A 19,839-nucleotide genomic window follows, 5' to 3' on the forward strand; every position below is an offset into this window, starting at 1 on the left:
AGCTCGACAGCGCCATGGGGGCGATGCGACAGGGAGAAAGACGAAGCGACGGAGAAACGGCGCGGCGGTGGGTGCTGCAGCAGCGGAAGGAAGGAGAAAGAGGGGGTGAAGTGAGGGAGAGCGCGAGAGCCTCTGCCGCTGTCACACCCTAGCTAGTCATGCATTAGAGTGTTGCATCATGTTTACTCTTTCATCAGAAACTTGAAATGGGGATTTGTGAAACCCTCAGAATCATTTTTGAAAATGACCCAAATAAAAATTTCTCCAAAAAGGTCCAAGAAAATGCTCATGTTGCTCTCTGAAAATATTGGACAGAGATAAAAATCAAACCAATATTTTTAGGAGCTCATAGGTATTTATTTTGGGCATTTGGAATTAATGCATAAATATTTGCATTGGAAATATATTAATTATATATATTAATATATGTCCAAAAATTATGCCACCTGTTGGGGAGCTCTGGAATAATATATCTAGCTCCTGCAAAAATTGGCATAAGGTTATAAAATGATTTAATATTTTATTTAAATCAAAACAAATGTCAGAAATTAGAAAACAGAAATAAATAAAAGGGAGAAGCTTACCTGGGGCTCCTCCCTGTCCGGCCCAGCCAGCTGGCCGGCCCAGCCAGCAGGCGGCCCAGCCCGCCTCCCTCCTCTGTCGTCTTCGTCCTCGACAGAGGGAGGGGAGTGTGCCCAGCGCGCGCGCGCGCCACCGCGCCACGCCACCAGCTCGCCTGCCTGCCTGCCCCTCCCCTCCTCGTCTGGATGGCCTGGAACGACGCCACGCCCTCCCCTGCTCTCTCTCACTCTCCCTCGGTTCTTCCCCTCCTCTCCCTCGCTCTCCCTCTCCCGTGTCCGAACGCCACCATCGCCGCCGTTCGCCATAGCAGCCGCCACCGGCCACCCCTCGCCCCTCCACTGAGCTCAGGAGCTCCGCCGCGACCCCCTCTTCCTCCCCACCAAGCCAAGCCCCTCGGGAAGCTCTGCATCACCTCCACCCCATCGTCTTCGTCCTCGACCGCCGCCGATGGTCGCCGTCGATTCGCCGCCGTTCGTGCTTCCCCGAGCTCGCTGACCCTCCCTGCATGATCCCCGTGAGCCCCTGCTTCGTTTCCCCCTAACCCCATGTTCGATTTCGAGCTCTAGCCGCCCCTCTACAGGAGCCGAGACGCTCCGCCGCACGGGCTCGTCGCCGGCGAAGCCCGGTGACCATTTGGTCATGGGCGTGCACCCGTTGTGCTTGCCGCGACCCGTAGAGCCCCTCCAGCGCCTCAGCTCCCTCGCCTGCGAGCAGCAGCGCTGATCCCGACCGCACCCGAACTCCGGCCGCCGCTCACGAGCTCGTCGTCGTCGGTACCGGCCACCACAGGCACGACCACCACCACCATTCGACGCGCGGGAGCAAGGGCTCTCCAACGAGCCCAAGCACGGCCTCGCCCGTGCCCTATAGCGCGTTTCCGTATCGCGCCGCCATCTCGGGCCTCGCCGGCGTCATGTCGCCGGTGGGTTTGACCTGTTTGACCTGGGGTTTGACCCCCCCAGAGTCACTGACGCGTGGGCCCCGTCGGCCAGGTGGTTAGATTAGCGCTAATCACTGTTAGTTAACCCCCCTGACACTGACCAGTGGGCCCCAGCGCCACTAATTCTTAATTAGAATTAAACTAACCCTGTTAAACCCCCCTGTCACTAACGTGTGTACCCCACACGTCAGGTTTGACCCGGACCAGCCCAGTTGACTGCTGACGTCATGCTTACCCAATGCTGACGCAATATATATATTTCTGGATTTAATTAAATCAGGAAATTCCAGAATATAATTTAAACTTCAAAAATTCATAACTTTTATTCTGTAACTCCAAATCAGACAAATTATATATGAAAAATGATCAGAAAAATCCAATCTATCCATCTGTACTATTTTCATGCATGATCAAACAAGTTAACTTGATGTTTAATGCAGAACAAGGAAAAGCACTTTAAAAGGCCATGTTTGAGTTTGAAATTTGAATCTTTGATTCAAATTGGTTCAAACCCTTCTGGTTTTAGTTGCATTAGCCCAACACACTCATATTGCCATGTTTCATGCATGCATCATATTGTTGCACATTGTTTGGTGATGGTTGTGTATTGATGTCCTTTGCGACAGGTTCTGCCTCCGAGGAGTACCGTGATTACCCTAACGAAGAACCGTATCAGTGCATCGAACCATCAGGCAAGCAACCAACCATTTGATCATATCGATACAATCCCATGTTCTCGCTCCTGCTCTCTTTTACTGCATTAAGACAATGCGTTTCAAACTGCTGTGTGCTACGGTAGTTGAACCCATTTCCTCTGCATGACCTGTCATTGCCACAGTAACTAGATGAAACCCACTAGCATGTGTAGGAGTTGATTGAGCCATATGTATGTGTTGTTCCTACCTTGCTATGCCTGCTATGCTTAGAGTCGTGTCAGGTCTGGTTCATCTGGGTGATGGGCTAGAGTGAAATGATTATGTCGGTAATGAGAGTGGTGTGGTGAACACAATTTGGTAAAGGTATCGATGAGAGGCCATGTAGGAGTACATGGTGGGTTGTTTCATTGAAGCCGACCTTAAGCACTGAGATCTGTATGTGTGATTTAAGATACAGTTACTACCATGCATTGGGCCCTGAAATATGACCCCGCTCGACTTCTTATTCACCCTAGCTCTCTGTCCAGGAGTTGCAAGTAGTTTCTGGTGTTTGTAGCCTACTGGAGGCCGTGGACAGCGCTGCCCGTAGGGGTGGGCTGTGATGCGGTAGGTACGTGGCCGGGTGTACCGAATACCCGTTAGGTATCTCGGGAACCCTGTTCACATCGTTCGGGGCCGTATGGGAAACCTCGGTCGGACTCCCTGCGGATGGAACCTGGATAGGCGATAAACCTGGACTAGAGGCTTAAGTGTTTAGGTAGGTCGTGGTCTACACCCACGTCGGCTTTCGCTTGAAGTCTGCCGAGCACATGTCGTGTGCAGACGCTAAGTGGTGGAAACATGTATGAAGAAGTACACCCCTGCAGGGTTATCATGATCTATTCGAATAGCCGCGTCCGCGGTGAAGGACTACTTGGTTGCCTATACAGTTCATAGATAAGTAAATGGAAACTGCTAAAAGCCTCAAGATAAGTGTGAGTGCCGAGGATGGCTCATCCGTAGGGAGACGGAGGTGGATCCTCGGTAGTGTATTAAAGTGGTGAGTAGTGGACTCGTGTGCGCAAAACCATTTCAAGTTAAAGTATCGTAGGATAGTCTAGCCAAGAGTCAAAGCTGGCTTGCTGCAATAACTCCACCAACCCTTCTTGATAATATGCATGTATGTAGGATCTGATGTAAGTCTTGCTGAGTACCTTTGTACTCATGTTGCTATAATTTACATTTTACAGAAGACGCTGCAACCCCTTCTGATGGGTTCTATGTAGACGTTGACATCAACGAGTAGGCTAAAGGCCCAGGTGGTGACCCTGAGCTTGTGAAGGACCACGTAGTATAGATAGGCTTTCCAAGCCTCTTTTATTTTACTAGTTGTCTGTACTCAGACAAGTTACTTCCGCTGCTGGTTTGTATGACTGTATGACTTGAATGTTGGGTCGTGAGACCCGAACCTTTGTGTATGTTATGTATGGCTCCCTGATTCTTAAATAAAGTACTTGTATCGTAGAGTCATGTTGTGATGCTTCGTTGTATTTGCACATATCGAGCATATTGTGTGTATGATTGAAATGCTTGGTATGTGTGGGATCTGACTATCTAGTTGTTTATCTTTAGTAGCCTCTCTTACCGGGAAATGTCTCCTAGTGTTACCGCTGAGCCATGGTAGCTTGCTACTGCTCTGGAACATTTAGGCTGGCCGGCGTGTGTCCTTCTTCGTTCCTGTGTCTGTCCCTTCGGGGAAATGTCACGCTTTGAGTACCGGAGTCCTGTTAGCCCGCTACAGCCCGGTTTACCGGAGTCCTGCTAGCCCAGTGCTACAGCCCGGACCCACTTGCTGATGACCGACACGTTCGAAGCTAGGTCATGGATGCCTGTCCCTGTAAGTCTGTGCCACTTTGGGTTTACGACTAGTCATGTCAGCCCGGGCTCCTTATCATATGGATGCTAGCGACACTATCATATACGTGAGCCAAAAGGCGCAAACGGTCCTGGGCAAAGGTAAGGCGACACCCGTGGGGATACCATGCGTGAGGCCGCAAAGTGATATGAGGTGTTACCCGCTAGATCGATATGACATCAAGTCGGGGTCCTGACAGCATTGGCATCAGAGCCGGACTGCCTGTAGGTTCTCCAAGCCAAACTGGTCGATGTTGAGTCTAGAAATTCTTTAGTTATATGTAGGGGAATTGTTTGTGGGTTGGAACGTAAAGCTCTTTTTACTCCTGTATCTTATGACATTCTGATCTGAGTCAGTCCATTCTTCCACCGGGGGTTAAGGAATTAGGATCTATTCTCTCCATCAGGATCACGCGTTACCAATCAGTAGTACCTTATAGGTATGATGGATACAAGCCTAGTTCAGTTCTTCTACCATATTATGTTGCTAGGATGGACTCAGAATTTGATATGATGATGTTGAGTGTGTATGAAATCCTTTGTCAAATGTCTCAAAATCCTTCTTGAGCATTTACAGCTGTTATGCTGCCGAAATTTTGCTAGAAATTCTAATGCCTTTGCATTATGATTGTGCTTTCAGATGGCCACCCGCGACCTCAATCAAGTGGTTCGCCTGACTCGATGCCTAGATGTACCCGGCCATACTGCCAAGTTGGTCAGGGTAATGACTGAGGCTGGATACCGCTGGTATCCTGAGTACACGGTCGAAGAGCAATTTTGAGACTTTAATCAAAGCCAGTATCTCTGCACTGTCAGGATATTTCCATCTTATCCTGGATCCACCAAGCCCCTTCACTGCTCCTATGGACTCGGGGTTACCATTGAGATGGCTGTGCAGGACGCCGCCTACTCTATGATGACCATTATGCGAGTCAGATCTGGACTATTTTGGGACTCTGATTTCCGGTATATGCCAGGATCACTTCCGGGAGCACAAGGGTATCTCCAGGCTATCTATGCTGACCCCACCCAGGAGGATTCACGGACTCGCACCACTGCTGAGATGCTCGAGGATAAGGACCGTGAAAATCGGGCCTTAAGGTTAGAGCTCTTCAATACCCGTGCTGACCACTGGGCCACTTTGACTCGGTTCGCACCGGCGGTGCAAGCTGGATATTCAGATATGCGCGATCTCTATCCTGTGAGATCTGCTCTGCCAGACGTGATGGGATGGCGTGATGTAGGAGGCATCACCCCACCTCGCGGTCCCCGCAGGCCACCGTCTGTTGGTCCAAGGCCTCATCCTAGCCCCTATGGTCCACAAGCTCCGCGAGATCGTCTGTTTCCGGATGATCATGTTGAGATTCCAGGCTATGGAGGTGACTTCTACGAGGACTACTACGGATCGGTCTGAGTTAGTGGTAGTATCACTAGTTCACACTAGCTATGTCGTCTATCGTTCCGCGTGACTCGTGGGATATGACCTAGTTTGTACTCTTTCCGGAGGTGTAGAAAAATAATGTATAGGAGCTTGGGATGCCTCCGATGAGATGTAATCCTCTTTTCACCATAATAGTACTTTGTTTGGTCTTGTACTAAACCCTGTATGGTGTGTATGACGATGGAATAAAAGAAGCAGTTTCTGTATCTACCATGTCATACGGATGATCATCTTGCATTCCGAGTTATTCCTTACATCTTGTATCCTATGTTGGAATTTTATCATCCTGACTAAATCATTGTCTTGTTTACCTAGGATGGTCAACACGCGCACTAACCCTGCTCCTCAAGAGCAGGCCGAAGGCAGTGAAGTCAGGGATGCAAATCTGCCTCATCCTCCTTCCCTAGCCGAGGTTATGATGGAAGCTGAGAGAAACAAGCGGGAGACCAACCGTTAGTTGGAGCGTATGGAACAGAACACGGCACACCATCAGAGGACTAACGTGGTGTCACTCAGTGATTTTATCAAATTACATCCACCCACGTTCCACCACTCCGTCGAGCCTCTCGACGCTGATGACTGGCTTCGCAGTATCTCTCACAAACTGCGTTCCGCGCTGGTAGCGTAGGCTGACAAGGTCACCTTTGCTGCATATCATCTTGAAGGCCCCGCCAGTCTATGGTGGGAGAATTATGGAGCTATGCGCCCAGCGGGCCATGTCACTACTTGGGCTGAATTCAGTGAGGCTTTCCGTGAACATCACATTCCGGAGGGTCTCATGGACCGTAAACGTGAGGAATTTTGCAGTTTCACCCAAGGCCGACTTTTTGTGGATGCTTACAGCAGGGAGTTTGGTAACCTCGCACGATATGCAACCGAGGAAGTTTCTACTGACGCCAAGAAGCAAGCAAGGTTCCGTAAGGGCCTTAGTCCTGAGCTTCGCCGTGACCTCCGTCTGCATGAGTGCACATCTTTTCAGAAACTTGTCAACAAAGCCATCAGTGCTGAAACTGGTCAGACTGACTATGACGCAACATGCAAGCATGGCCGTGACATGGGTTCCTCATCCGGTGCTGGTCCTCAGAAGCGCCGCGTGTGGGTGCCCAACACCGCCCTGCCACCCAGGTTCACACCGAGGCCATCTTTCCAGGCGCCTCGCCCTGTTCAACAGTCTGCACCGGCCAAGCCCTATGGGGGTCCAACCAACAATGCTCCTCCACGTACCAGTTCCGTGACTTGTTTCAAGTGTGGGGAATCTGGCCACTATATGCGTGAGTGTCCCCAGACTAACCCCAACCAGTCTGCTAAAGCTGTTGGCCGTGGCAAGCCGACAGGGAAAGTGTTCCACGCCAAGCCGGCCACCGCCTCACGTGGCCATGTCAACTGTATCTCTGCCGAAGAAGCTCAAGAGGATCCCAACGTCGTTCTCGGTATGCTTCTTGTTAATTGCCACCCGGCATCTGTTCTTTTCGATACAGGAGCCTCCCATTCATTTATATCTGAAAACTATGCTCGTTTGCATAACACCGCATTCTGTGACATGCCATCCACTATGGAAATTTCTACTCCTGGTTCTAGATGGCAGACCTCTAGGGTAAGTTATGGAAATGAAATCCAAGTCGACAGACTTGTTTTCCTTGCATCGTTGATAGCCCTTAAATTTTCAGATATTAATATCATTTTGGGTATGGACGGGATGTCAGCTCATCATGCCAAAATTGATTGCTTCTCTAGGACTGTTCAACTCACTCACCCTTCGGGGAAGATAGTCAATGTCTTGACCCGATTAGCCAAGCGACAGTTATATTCTCTTAACGCCAGCCCTTTGCCAGACCTTGAGGACGTGCCAGTAGTCCGTGACTTCCCGGATGTCTTCCTAGAGGAATTGCCAGGTGTTCCACCTGACAGGGATGTTGAGTTCGTAATAGACCTCATTCCAGGAACCGTTCCGATTGCTAGAAGACCCTATAAGATGGCACCCCTAGAACTAGCCGAGCTTAAGAAACAACTCGATGAGTCCTTGAAAAGGGGTTTCATCCGACCTAGTTCATCTCCGTGGGCTTGCCCCGTCCTATTCGTCAAGAAGAAGGATGGTACGGACCGGATGGTTGTAGATTACCGACCTGTCAATTTGGTCACAATCAAGAACAAATATCCGCTTCCCAGGATCAACGACCTGTATGATCAGCTCGCTGGATCCTCAGTCTTCTCCAAGATGGATTTGAGGTTGGGCTACCATCAAATCAAAATCAGAAACAGGGACATTCCTAAAACGGCCTTTGTTACTCGTTATGGCCAATACGAGTACACCGTCATGTCCTTCGGTTTAACCAACGCTCCAGCCACCTTTTCTCGGTTAATGAACTCAATCTTCATGGAGTATTTGGATAAATTCGTCGTTGTTTACCTCGATGATATACTCATCTACTCCAAGAACGAGGAAGAACATGCCGAACATCAAAGGCTAGTGTTGCAGAAACTTCGAGAGCATCGCCTTTATGCCAAATTTTCTAAATGTGAATTCTGGTTGTCAGAAGTGACCTATTTGGGTCATGTAATATCTGGTAAAGGTATTGCTGTTAACCCTGAGCGAGTTCAAGCCGTCCTTAATTGGACTCCACCTGAATCGGTCAAGCAAGTTCGGAGTTTTCTGGGCTTAGCGAGCTATTGTCGTCGCTTTGTCGAGAACTTCTCCAAGGTTGCTAAACCTCTAACCGAACTCCTCAAGAAAGATAAGAAGTTCGAATGGACTCCACAATGTGAGCACAACTTTCAGGAACTGAAAAGACGCCTGACCTCTGCTCCCGTACTGGTACCGCCAGACTTCTCCAAGGACTTTGTTATCTACTGCGACGCCTCGCGACAAGGACTAGGTTGCATTCTCATGCAAGATCAACACGTAATTGCCTACGCTTCACGGCAATTGCACCCACATGAGGAGAATTATCCTACTCATGATCTAGAGCTTGCAGCCGTAGTCTATGCACTTAAGACCTGGCGACATTACCTCCTCGATAATCGTTGTGAAATATTCACTGATCACCAAAGTCTTAAGTACATTTTCACCCAACCGGATTTGAATCTCAGGCAAAGACGTTGGGTTGAGTTGATCACAGACTTCGACTTAGGAATAACCTACACCCCAGGGAAAGCCAACGTCATGGCTGATGCGCTAAGTCGTAAATCCTATTGTAACAACCTGATGTTACAACAAAGTCAACCGCTTCTCCATGAGGAATTTCGGAAGCTTAACCTTCACATTGTTCCTCAAGGTTTTCTTTCCACCTTGGTGGCAAAACCTACTCTTACGGATCAAATCATCGCTGCCCAAAAGCGAGATAAGGGAATATCCAAAATCAAAGAGAACATTGCTAGCGGAGGTGCTAGTTGTTTCTCCACAAATGATCATGGTGTTGTGTACTTTGAGAACCGTCTAGTGGTTCCCAAGAACCAGCATCTACGGCAGTTGATCCTTAAGGAGGCTCATGAATCTCCTCTCACTATTCATCCCGGTAGTACTAAGATGTATCAGGACCTACGCCAGAGGTTCTGGTGGACTAGGATGAAGAGAGAAATTGCTCAGTATATTGCTAATTGCGACGTCTGTCGTCGTGTAAAAGCAGAGCACCAACGGCCTGCTGGCACCCTTCAACCCTTAGCTATTCCTGAATGGAAATGGGATAAAATTGGTATGGATTTCATTACCGGTTTTCCCAGGACCAAGAGAGGGAATAATGCTATTTTCGTCGTTGTCGATCGTCTTTCCAAAGTAGCCCATTTCTTACCTGTTTGTGAGAGTATAACCGCTAGTCAGCTGGCAGACTTATACATCTCCCGGATAGTGTCCCTCCATGGTGTTCCTTTGGAAATTAACTCGGATCGAGGAAGTCTTTTCACCTCTCGATTTTGGGAAAGCTTCCAAAATGCTATGGGGACCCGTCTCTCCTTTAGCACCGCTTTCCACCCTCAGTCGAGTCGTCAAGTGGAACGCGTCAACCAGATTCTAGAAGACATGCTTCGAGCCTCTGTTATCTCTTTCGGAATGGATTGGGAGAAGTGCCTTCCATTTGCCGAATTCGCTTACAACAACAGCTATCAATCTAGCTTGGGTAAAGCCCCTTTTGAAGTTCTCTATGGACGATGGTGTCGAACACCCCTTAACTGGTCAGAGACCGGGGAAAGACAATTCTTTGGCCCGGATATGATTCAGGAAGCAGAAGAACAAGTTCGTATCGTTCGTGAAAAGTCGAAAACAGCCCAATCTCGTCAAAAGAGTCAATATGACCGAAAACATAAGGCTATGACTTTCGAGGTTGGCGAGAAGGCTTATCTTCGGGTCACCCCTCTGAAGGGAACCCATCGTTTCGGTATCAAAGGCAAATTGGCTCCTCGTTACATTGGACCTTTTCGCATTCTCGCCAAACGAGGAGAAGTTGCCTACCAGTTGGAACTACCTCCGCACCTCTCCAGAGTCCACGATGTCTTCCACGTTTCTCAACTCAGGCGTTGCTTCTCGGATCCTATCCGTGGAGTGGACCACGAAATGCTTGATCTCCAAGATAATCATACATATCGAGAGTACCCCATTCGTATCCTCGATCAGGCCGAACGTACCACCCGACGTCATAATATCAAGTTTCTTAAAGTACAATGGTCGCACCATTCTGAGGATGAAGCAACTTGGGAAAGGGAGGATCGTCTTCGACTCGAGTATCCCGCCTTCTTCCCGGAGGAACCCAAATCTCGGGACGAGATTCTTTTGAGTGGGGGTGAGTTGTCACACCCTAGCTAGTCATGCATTAGAGTGTTGCATCATGTTTACTCTTTCATCAGAAACTTGAAATGGGGATTTGTGAAACCCTCAGAATCATTTTTGAAAATGACCCAAATAAAAATTTCTCCAAAAAGGTCCAAGAAAATGCTCATGTTGCTCTCTGAAAATATTGGACAGAGATAAAAATCAAACCAATATTTTTAGGAGCTCATAGGTATTTATTTTGGGCATTTGGAATTAATGCATAAATATTTGCATTGGAAATATATTAATTATATATATTAATATATGTCCAAAAATTATGCCACCTGTTGGGGAGCTCTGGAATAATATATCTAGCTCCTGCAAAAATTGGCATAAGGTTATAAAATGATTTAATATTTTATTTAAATCAAAACAAATGTCAGAAATTAGAAAACAGAAATAAATAAAAGGGAGAAGCTTACCTGGGGCTCCTCCCTGTCCGGCCCAGCCAGCTGGCCGGCCCAGCCAGCAGACGGCCCAGCCCGCCTCCCTCCTCTGTTGTCTTCGTCCTCGACAGAGGGAGGGGAGTGTGCCCGGCGCGCGCGCGCGCCACCGCGCCACGCCACCAGCTCGCCTGCCTGCCTGCCCCTCCCCTCCTCGTCTGGATGGCCTGGAACGACGCCACGCCCTCCCCTGCTCTCTCTCACTCTCCCTCGGTTCTTCCCCTCCTCTCCCTCGCTCTCCCTCTCCCGTGTCCGAACGCCACCATCGCCGCCGTTCGCCATAGCAGCCGCCACCGGCCACCCCTCGCCCCTCCACTGAGCTCAGGAGCTCCGCCGCGACCCCCTCTTCCTCCCCACCAAGCAAAGCCCCTCGGGAAGCTCTGCATCGCCTCCACGCCATCGTCTTCGTCCTCGACCGCCGCCGATGGTCACCGTCGATTTGCCGCCGTTCGTGCTTCCCCGAGCTCACTGACCCTCCCTGCATGATCCCCGTGAGCCCCTGCTTCGTTTCCCCCTAACCCCATGTTCGATTTCGAGCTCTAGCCGCCCCTCTACCGGAGCCGAGACGCTCCGCCGCACGGGCTCGTCGCCGGCGAAGCCCCGGTGACCATTTGGTCACGGGCGTGCACCCGTTGTGCTTGCCGCGACCCGTAGAGCCCCTCCAGCGCCTCAGCTCCCTCGCCTGCGAGCAGCAGCGCCGATCCCGACCGCACCCGAACTCCGGCCGCCGCTCACAAGCTCGCCGTCGTCGGTACCGGCCACCACAGGCACGGCCACCACCACCGTTCGACGCGCGGGAGCAAGGGCTCTCCAACGAGCCCAAGCACGGCCTCGCCCGTGCCCTGTAGCGCGTTTCCGTATCGCGCCGCCGTCTCGGGCCTCGCCGGCGTCATGTCGCCGGTGGGTTTGACCTGTTTGACCTGGGGTTTGACCCCCCCAGAGTCACTGACGCGTGGGCCCCGTCGGCCAGGTGGTTAGATTAGCGCTAATCACTGTTAGTTAACCCCCCTGACATTGACCAGTGGGCCCCAGCGCCACTAATTCTTAATTAGAATTAAACTAACCCTGTTAAACCCCCCTGTCACTGACGTGTGTACCCCACACGTCAGGTTTGACCCGGACCAGCCCAGTTGACTGCTGACGTCATGCTTACCCAATGCTGACGCAATATATATATTTCTGGATTTAATTAAATCAGGAAATTCTAGAATATAATTTAAACTTCAAAAATTCATAACTTTTATTCTGTAACTCCAAATCAGACAAATTATATATGAAAAATGATCGGAAAAATCCAATCTATCCATCTGTACTATTTTCATGCATGATCAAACAAGTTAACTTGATGTTTAATGCAGAACAAGGAAAAGCACTTTAAAAGGCCATGTTTGAGTTTGAAATTTGAATCTTTGATTCAAATTGGTTCAAACCCTTCTGGTTTTAGTTGCATTATCCCAACACACTCATATTGCCATGTTTCATGCATGCATCATATTGTTGCACATTGTTTGGTGATGGTTGTGTATCGGTGTCCTTTGCGACAGGTTCTGCCTCCGAGGAGTACCATGATTACCCTAACGAAGAACCATATCAGTGCATCGAACCATCAGGCAAGCAACCAACCATTTGATCATATCGATACAATCCCATGTTCTCGCTCCTGCTCTCTTTTACTGCATTAAGACAACGCGTTTCAAACTGCTGTGTGCTACGGTAGTTGAACCCATTTCCTCTGCATGACCTGTCATTGCCACAGTAACTAGATGAAACCCACTAGCATGTGTAGGAGTTGATTGAGCCATATCTATGTGTTGTTCCTACCTTGCTATGCCTGCTATGCTTAGAGTCGTGTCAGGTCTGGTTCATCTGGGTGATGGGCTAGAGTGAAATGATTATGTCGGTAATGAGAGTGGTGTGGTGAACACAATTTGGTAAAGGTATCGATGAGAGGCCATGTAGGAGTACATGGTGGGTTGTTTCATTGAAGCCGACCTTAAGCACTGAGATATGTATGTGTGATTTAAGATACAGTTACTACCATGCATTGGGCCCTGAAATATGACCCCGCTCGACTTCTTATTCACCCTAGCTCTCTGTCCAGGAGTTGCAAGTAGTTTCTGGTGTTTGTAGCCTACTGGAGGCTGTGGACAGCGCTGACCGTAGGGGTGGGCTGTGATGCGGTAGGTACGTGGCCGGGTGTATCGAATACCCATTAGGTATCTCGGGAACCCTGTTCACATCGTTCGGGGCCGTATGGGAAACCTCGGCCGGACTCCCTGCGGATGGAACCTGGATAGGCGATAAACCTGGACTAGAGGCTTAAGTGTTTAGGTAGGTCGTGGTCTACACCCACGTCGGCTTTCGCTTGAAGTCTGCCGAGCACATGTCGTGTGCAGACGCTAAGTGGTGGAAACATGTATGAAGAAGTACACCCCTGCAGGGTTATCATGATCTATTCGAATAGCCGCGTCCGCGGTGAAGGACTACTTGGTTGCCTATACAATTCATAGATAAGTAAATGGAAACTGCTAAAAGCCTCAAGATAAGTGTGAGTGCCGAGGATGGCTCATCCGTAGGGAGACGGAGGTGGATCCTCGGTAGTGTATTGAAGTGGTGAGTAGTGGACTCGTGTGCGCAAAACCATTTCAAGTTAAAGTATCGTAGGATAGTCTAGCCAAGAGTCAAAGCTGGCTTGCTGCAATAACTCCACCAACCCTTCTTGATAATATGCATGTATGTAGGATCTGATGTAAGTCTTGCTGAGTACCTTTGTACTCATGTTGCTATAATTTACATTTTACAGAAGACGCTGCAACCCCTTCTGATGGGTTCTATGTAGACGTTGACATCAACGAGTAGGCTAAAGGCCCAGGTGGTGACCCTGAGCTTGTGAAGGACCACGTAGTATAGCTAGGCTTTCCAAGCCTCTTTTATTTTACTAGTTGTCTGTACTCAGACAAGTTACTTCCGCTGCTGGTTTGTATGACTGTATGACTTGAATGTTGGGTCGTGAGACCCGAACCTTTGTGTATGTTATGTATGGCTCCCTGAGCCTTAAATAAAGTACTTGTATCGTAGAGTCATGTTGTGATGCTTCGTTGTATTTGCACATATCGAGCATATTGTGTGTATGATTGAAATGCTTGGTATGTGTGGGATCTGACTATCTAGTTGTTTATCTTTAGTAGCCTCTCTTACCGGGAAATGTCTCCTAGTGTTACCGCTGAGCCATGGTAGCTTGCTACTGCTCTGGAACACTTAGGCTGGCCGGCGTGTGTCCTTCTTCGTTCCTGTGTCTGTCCCTTCGGGGAAATGTCACGCTTTGAGTACCGGAGTCCTGTTAGCCCGCTACAGCCCGGTTTACCGGAGTCCTGCTAGCCCAGTGCTACAGCCCGGACCCACTTGCTGATGGCCGACACGTTCGAAGCTGGGTCATGGATGCCTGTCCCTGTAAGTCTGTGCCACTTTGGGTTTACGACTAGTCATGTCAGCCCGGGCTCCTTATCATATGGATGCTAGCGACACTATCATATACGTGAGCCAAAGGGCGCAAACGGTCCCGGGCAAAGGTAAGGCGACACCCGTGGGGATACCGTGCGTGAGGCCGCAAAGTGATATGAGGTGTTACCGGCTAGATCGATATGACATCGAGTCGGGGTCCTGACAGCCGCTCCCCCTCCTCCCCCTACTTATAGACTCGCACGGCGGAGCCGAGGAGGCACGGCATGGGGGAGCGTGGGGATCAACTGCACCCACTCCCCCAGGTACCATGGTTATTGCGCCCAAATGTCGTGATAAAACCGCCACGGGAGGCGAGCGGTCCATATGGGCCGTAGAAGATCTGCGCTCGGACCGAGGCGTGTGAGTGGCGGGCCCGGGCCTGCGACGGCGTCCCGTCGCGCGCGTGCGATGGCAGGATCTGCTTGCCACGTGGCCCGCGGGATGGCGCGCGGTCAGCTCGCAGGCCGACCCATGTTCCCGCCAAGAAATGAGGCTATTCCCAAGATGGCACGAGCAAGCGAAGCCGACCCCTCAGGGAAGGAAACTGACCAAGCTTCTCGTCCCTTTGTCAGCCTCGGAGCTCGATCAGCTTCGGGGACTACTGTCGGAGGATATGACCACGGGTAGCCAAGCAGGCTACCCCTGGCCTTTCTAGAAAAATTACGAGCCGATCCGGCCCTCGAGGATCCAAGACCTGGGGCCGCCTTCCTCAGGCCGGCTGTCTCCCAGGCCGACTATCAGAAGGCGATCCGACTCCAGCCCTCATAAAGAAAGCTGCGGGAGGGCCGGCTTCGAGAAGCCGGCCATGAGAAGGCCGACTCCAAGAAGCCGGCTCCCACAAAGCAGTGAAGATTGCACCCTCGGAGTCTGCATCCACCTAACGGCGATGTAACGGGGTGTGGCTATAGTAAAGCCTGCCACCCCCGAATCCTGGAGCACGCTTGACACAGTGCGCCGTACGGGTGGCCATGACCCGTCTGGCGCGCGACTGTTGCCATGTTGACCCTGATGTCATCCACAACGGGCTGCCAGCGCGGCCCCTAGGCGGTGGGCCCCTTCGGGCAGAGAGACACCCGAAGGCGGCCAGGCCTCCCCGAGTCAACCCAAGACAGAGCCGGCTCCCCACAGCCGGCTCGCCATCAACCTCGAAGAAGGCGCCCCATTAAGGAGAGAAGACACGGTGAGGCTACATCAATCACCCGCCGGACGGCGCCACTGTAGCCACGCCTACCTCGGCGAAGCCCTTGTCACCAGGATTGAGCAACAGTAACCAGCCGCCGACAAGGCCCTGGATAGTGGGGCCAACCTGTCGACCAAGGAACCGGCAGCCGGCGGGACCCACCAACCGGTGGGCCCCAGCGGTCGAAGCAGAAGTCGGCGAGCGTAGTCACAGACGGCTGGGCCCCGCGCCCAGCCGGAGTACCATTGTAACCCCGAGGGGTAGGCCTATATAAACCCCCCGGGACACCCATGCAAAGGGTTGATCTCTGCTAGTTCTAGACACCACGCAAGGAGAAGAAGAGAGCGAGTCGTGCCCTTCTTCGTCCTCTCACCAAACAGCTCTATGAGCATCGTGTAGCTACTTGTTCATCTAGTGATCATGCGGAGACCCCGCAGAGCAGCAGTAGGGGTATTATCTCCACGGAGAGCCCCGAAGCTGGGTAAGATTCACCGGCGTGCATGTCTTCGCCTCATCCCGTTTCCAGGCACCGGCGATGTCTTACTGGCTCCCACAATGATAAGCCACCCGTTGGCATATGTCGCACCTACCACCCGACAAAAACAACCCTGGGCAATCTACAGCCCAGTTGAAACTTGCTCGACCTAAAAAAACAATATATGTGCTCAATAAACGAGAGAATTCTACAAGTACAGACTGATAACTGGGATGTAGCACGGATATTGTTTTTTATCGTGATAATAAGTGCATGCACTTGTTTCAAAAAAAATGGAGAACTGGGAATTCGAACGGCTGGTGCTTATGCTACCCATCAAATAAAAATCAGGTGCCTGAAAATTCATTTCGAAACAAATGATTCAGCTTTATATCCACGTCGACCCTCGGCATGATGGTTGGAATGTAACGCCCTCGATGCGGCTATATCTCCCACGTGTCGAAGCACGACTTAGAGGCATAACCGCATTGAAAGCAATGTCGCAAGTGAGGTAATCTTCACCCAACCCATGTAATACATAAGGGAAAGAGATACATAGTTGGCTTACAATTGCCACTTCACACAGTACATGAATAAAGCATTAAATCATCCAGATACAATCAAAGTCCGACTACGGAACCAAAATAAAAGAAGACAACCCCAAATGCTACACAGATCCCCGATCGTCCCGACTGGGCTCCACTACTGATCAACTAGAACGAAACAACACAAAGGATAAGATCTTCATCGAGCTCCTCCTTGAGCTTGGTTGCGTCACCTGCTCGGTAACATCGGCACCTGCAAACTGGTTTTGGAAGTATCTGTGAGTCACAGGGACTCAACAATCTCACACCCACGCGATCTATACTATTTAAGCTTATAGGTAGGTAAAAGGTATGAGGTGGAGCTGCAGCAAGCGACTAGCATATATGGTGGCTAACATACGCAAATGAGAGGGAGAAGAGAAGGAAAAGCACGATCGAGAAACTATGATCAAGAAGTGATCCTAGAACAACCTACGTCAAACGTAACTCCAACACCGTGTTCACTTCCCGGACTCCGCCGAGAAGAGACCATCACGGCTACACACGCGGTTGATGTATTTTAATTAAGGTCATCTTCAGGTTTTCTACAACCGAACATTAACAAATTCCCATCCGCCCATAACCGCGGGCACGGCTTCCGAAAGTTCAAATCCCTGCAGGGGTGTCCCAACTTTGCCCATCACAAGCTCTCACGGTCAATGAAGGATATTCCTTCTAGCGGGAAGACCCGATCAGACTCGGAATCCTGGTTACAAGACATTTCGACAATGGTAAAACAAGACCAGCAAAGCCACCCGAATGTGGCAACAAATCCCGATAGGAGCTGCACATATCTCTTTCTCAGGGCACACCGGATTGTCCAAGGTTCCGGTAGGACAGCCCAGAGTTGCCCCTGGTGGCCACCGGCAACTGACAGGTTGGACCAACACTCAGAGGAGCACTGGCCCGGGGGTTTAAATAAAGATGACCCTTGGGAAGGCCTACCCAAGGGAAAGAAAAGGTGGACTGTCAAGGGGTTCCCATTATAACCCAACCGCGTAAGGAACGCAAAATCTGGGAACATAACACCGATATGACGGAAACTAGGGCGGCAAGAGTTGAACAAAACACCAGGCATAAGGCCGAGCCTTCCTCCCTTTACCAAGTATATAGATGCATTAATTAGATAAGAGATATTGTGATATCCCAACAAGTAAACATGTTCCAACAAGGAACAACATCTCCATGTTCCAACAAGGAACAAACTTCAATCTTCACCTGCAACTAACAACGCTATAAGAGGGGCTGAGCAAAGCGGTAACATAGCCAAACAACGATTTTCTAGGACAAGGTGGGTTAGAGGCTTGGCTTAACAATATGGGAGGCATTATAAGCAAGTGGTAGGTATCGCAACATAGGCATAGCAAAAGAGCGAGCAACTAGCAAGCAAAGATAGAAGTGATTTCGAGGGTATGGTCATCCTGCCTGAAATCCCGCAAGGAAGAAGAACGAGTCCATGAAGAAGACAAACGGACATAGTTGAACGAGTCCTCACAAATGCGACATTAGCGGAACCAACCCGACGAAGCAACACCGGAAAGAAGCGCACAACATAGTAAACAACCAACACCTGAACAAGGTATGATATGCGGGATGCGGTATGTGATGCATATGCATGATTTGCAAAGGAATGATTGAACCAGGCCTCAACTTGGAAATCCAAGAGTGCCACTGGAAAGTTGAGGTGATTTTGGTTGAAACCGATATAAAGATCACCGGAATCGGATGCACGGTTTGGAAATGGCAAGCAAAACAAATATGGCACCGGTCTGCGATAAACAGCAAGTGACCACCTAAATGCATCAAGATAAATATGCTACAGCACTCAAACATGGCAAAAAAATACATGGCAGGTATCCACTCATGAAGCTTGACAAAAGATGAACACTGAGCTACGGCTAGTTCATCCATTAACAGGTTCAAACAAGCATGGAAAAAATGCAAATGATAACAGGTTTCAGACTTAGTGAAATTAACACAAGTCTGGAATTTATCATCAGGAAGCACACTTTAGAGCATGAAAAGTACATGCTACAGGAACTTAACATGGCAAAGCAAGGCATGGCATGAAGCTACTCAAAGCACTTAACAAAAGTCCCTTAGTGACCATGAGCCAAAAGGGACCAGAAAATACAATTGCAAGCATGTGAACATGGCAAAAACATAAACAGATATAGACTTAGTGAAAAACTGGAGCATGCAAATCAGTTAACGAGTAGGCATGTTTACGAGCTCGATGCACTCACTACAGAGCATGGCATGACAAACCAAGCATTCACCCATCAAGAAGACATGGCATAGAAGCTAGACATGGCAAGAACAACAACATAACATGCATGGATCAATAGCAACATCCTCGGCAAATTTGCTAAACATGTCAAGAATCTGCCAGGATCATTTTATAGCAAAAGTAGAGATCGATTAACTCATGCTAGGGTTCTCCATAAATGCAAACAAATACATGGATGGATATAGCACGACAATGTTAACAAAACATCCTTACTGATCATCCTCAAAAGAGGCACTGGTCACTAGGAAACAACATGAACATATGGCATAAAGACAAAAACAGGACAAAGACTTTGTGAAATTCTAAGTCCCTGAAATCAGCATCAACGATTACGCTACTTTGCATGCTTGTGCTAGTCACCACAAAGATGACAACAATACATGGCAATCACCTCTGTAAATATGGCATGGCATATAACAAAACACATGTAGAGCTCAGCATCCTAGCATGCACACATTAAACATGGCAAAAATGACAAAATGCCATTTGCTGAAAGAGATATGACAAATTACTCACATAGCCCTCTTCCAACAGCATTTCGGGCATCAAGATGAGCTCAAATGAAAATGATGCAATGATATGAAATGATGTACTCATCGAGACGAACATTTTGATTTGCTATGCACACAAATCGGAGTCACAGATGATGAGTTATGATGCGATGAAAAGGCATAAAAATACTGTAGACTTCGAGAAAAAGTCAACCTCTCTCAGATTTCAGATCTAGGGTTCATGCACGTTCTTCGAGGACCGCCGGAGATGTTGCCGGAGAAGTTGCCGGAGACGAGGAAGAGATCGAAGGAGGCCGGGGAAAGACAGATCTGGAGCTGCGACGGCCGGATCCGGGCGCGCAACGGCGAGGGGCACCGGACCCCGGCGTCCGGTGGTCGCTCCGGCAAAGGGGTGAGACGGCGCGGTGACGAGTGGAGCTCGCCGGAGAGCTTGAGGCGAAGGCAGGCGACAGGCGCTGCCGCGGCGTGGCGCGGACTCCCGAGGCGGCGGGGCAGGCCAGGCGGCGGAGTCGGCGTCGAGCGGCGATGGGCAGCACCGGCGACG

The sequence above is a fragment of the Triticum dicoccoides genome, chromosome 2A (genome assembly GCF_002162155.2).
Source record: "Triticum dicoccoides isolate Atlit2015 ecotype Zavitan chromosome 2A, WEW_v2.0, whole genome shotgun sequence".
NCBI lineage: Eukaryota > Viridiplantae > Streptophyta > Magnoliopsida > Poales > Poaceae > Triticum > Triticum dicoccoides.